We start from the raw sequence: 3,142 nt of genomic DNA, 5'->3' as shown, positions 1-3,142 counted from the left end.
TCATGCTCATCTCATTTTTGACACCTTTTGAAGCTCTTCATATATTTCACACCTTTTGAAGCTCTTCATAATTTTCACATCTTTTCAGGATCTTCATGTTTTTCAACAACTTTTCATGATCCTCCTATTTTTTAGACCGATTCATGCTCCTCATATTTTTGACACCTTTAGAAGCTCTTCATATATTTCACACCTTTTCAGGCTGTTCATGTTTTTCAACACCACTTCATGCTCCTCGTATTTTTAAGACCGTTTCATGCTCCTCATATTTTTGACACCTTTAGAAGCTCTTCATATTTTTCACACATTTTCAGGCTCTTCATGTTTCTCAACACCGCTTCCTGCTCCTCCTCTTTTTCAGACCGTTTCATGCTCCTCATATATTTGACACATTTTGAAGCTCTTCATGTTTCTCACAGCTTTTCAGGTTCTTCATGTTTTTCAACACTACTTCATGCTCCTCCTATTTTTCAGACGGTTTCATGCTCATCTCATTTTTGACACCTTTTGAAGCTCTTCATATTTTTCACATCTTTTGAAGCTCTTCATATTTTTCACACGTTTTCAGGCTCTTCATGTTGTTCAACACCCTTTCTTGCTCCTCCTATTTTTCAGACCGTTTCATGCTCCTCATATTTTTGACACGTTTTGAAGCTCTTCATATTTTTCACACCTTTTCAGGCTCTTCATGTTTTTGAACACCGTTTCATAGTCCTCCTATTTTTCAGACCGTTTCATGCTCCTCATATTTTTGACACCTTTTGAAGCTCTTCATATTTTTCACTACTTTTCAGGGTCTTCCTGTTTTTGAACACCGCTTCATGCTCCTCCTATTTTTCAGAACTTTTCATGCTCCTCATATTTTTGACACCTTTTGAAGCTCTTCTTATTTTTCACACCTTTTCAGGCTCTTCATGTTTTTGAACACCATTTCATGCTCCTCCTATTTTACAGTTCGTTTCATTCTCCTCATATTTTTGACACCTTTTGAAGCTCTTCATATATTTCACACCTTTTCAGGCTTTTCATTATTTTCAACACCACTTCATGCTCCTCTTATTTTTCAGACCGTTTCATGTTCATCTCATTTTGACACTTTTTGAAGCTCTTCATGTTTTTCACATATTCTGAAGCTCTTCATATTTTTTCACAAATTTTCAGGCTCTTTATGATTTTCAACACCGCTTCATGCTCCTCCTATGTTTCAGACCGTTTCATGTTCATCTCATTTTGACACCTTTTGAAGCTCTTCATATTGTTCACACCTTTTGAAGCTCTTCATATTTTTCATATTTTTGAAGTTCTTCATAATTTCACACGTTTTCAGACTCTTCATGTTTTTCAACACCGCTTCATGCTCCTCCTATTTTTCAAACCGTATCATTCTCCTCATATTTTTCACACCTTTTGAAGCTCTTCGTATTTTTCACACGTTTTCAGGCTCTTCATGTTTTTGAACACCACATCATGCTCCTTCTATTTTTCAGAGAGTTTCATGCTCCTCATATATTTCACACCTTTTGAAGCTCTTCATATTTTTCACACCTTTTCAGGCTCTTCATATTTTTGAACACTTCTTCATGTTCCTCCTATTTTTCAGACCGTTTCATGCTCCTCATATTTTTGACACCTTTTGAAACTGTTCATATTTTTCACACCTTTTCAGGCTCTTCATGTTTTTCAACACCACTTCATGCTCCTTTTTTGCAGACCTTTTCATGCTATTCATATTTTTGACACCTTTTGAAACTCTTCATATTTTTCACACCTTTTCAGGCTCTTCATGTTTTTCAACACCGCTTCATGCTCCTCCAATTTTTCAGTCCGTTTCATGCTCCTCATATTTTTGACACCTTTTGAAGCTCTTCATATTTTTCACACCTTTTCGGGCTCTTCATGTTTTGAACACCGCTTCATACTCCTCCTATATTTCAGACAGTTTCATGCTCATCTCATTTTTGACACCTTTTGAAGCTTTCCATATTTTTCACAACTTTTCAGGCTCTTTATGTTTTTGAACACCTCTTCATGCTAATCCTATTTTTCAAACCATAACATGCTCCTCATATTTTTCACACCTTTTGAAGCTCTTCATATTTTTTACACCTTTTCAGGCTCTTCATGTTTTTGAACACCACTTCATGGTCCTTATATTTTTCAGAGAGTTTCATGCTCCTCATGTATTTCACACCTTCTGAAGCTCTTCATATTTTTCACACCTTTTCAGGCTCTTCATGTTTTTCCACACCACTTCATGCTTCTCCTAATTTTCAGCTCTTTCATGCTCCTCATGTATTTCACACCTTTTGAAGCTTTTCATATTTTTCACACCTTTTCAGGCTCTTCATGTTTTTCAACACCGTTTCATGCTCCTCCTCTTTTTCAGACCGTTTCATGCTCCTCATATATTTCACACCTTTTGAAGCTCTTCATATTTTTCACACCTTTCGAGGCTCTTCATATTTTTCATATTTTTGAAGCTCTTCATATTTTTCACACCTTTTCAGGCTCTTCATATTTTTGAACACCGCTTCATGCTCCTCCTATTTTTCAGAGAGTTTCATGCTCCTCATGTATTTCACACCTTTTGAAGCTCTTCATATTTTTCACACCTTTTCAGGCTCTCCATGTTTTTCCACACCACTTCATGCTTCTCCTAATTTTCAGCTCTTTCATGCTCCTCATGTATTTCACACCTTTTGAAGCTTTTCATATTTTTCACACCTTTTCAGGCTCTTCATGTTTTTCAACGCCGCTTCATGCTCCTCCTCTTTTTCAGACCGTTTCATGCTCCTCATATTTTTGACACCTTTTGAAGCTCTTCATATTTTTCACACCTTTTCGGGCTCTTCATGTTTTGAACACCGCTTCATACTCCTCCTATATTTCAGACAGTTTCATGCTCATCTCATTTTTGACACCTTTTGAAGCTTTTCATATTTTTCACAACTTTTCAGGCTCTTCATGTTTTTGAACACCTCTTCATGCTAATCCTATTTTTCAAGCCATAACATGCTCCTCATATTTTTCACACCTTTTGAAGCTCTTCATATTTTTTACACCTTTTCAGGCTCTTCATGTTTTTGAACACCACTTCATGCTCCTTATATTTTTCAGAGAGTTTCATGCTCCTCATGTATTT

The sequence above is a fragment of the Dama dama genome, unplaced genomic scaffold, assembly GCF_033118175.1.
Source record: "Dama dama isolate Ldn47 unplaced genomic scaffold, ASM3311817v1 ptg000093l, whole genome shotgun sequence".
NCBI lineage: Eukaryota > Metazoa > Chordata > Mammalia > Artiodactyla > Cervidae > Dama > Dama dama.
The sequence above is the reverse complement of the archived record's forward strand: the minus strand, read 5'-3'. Positions refer to the sequence as shown.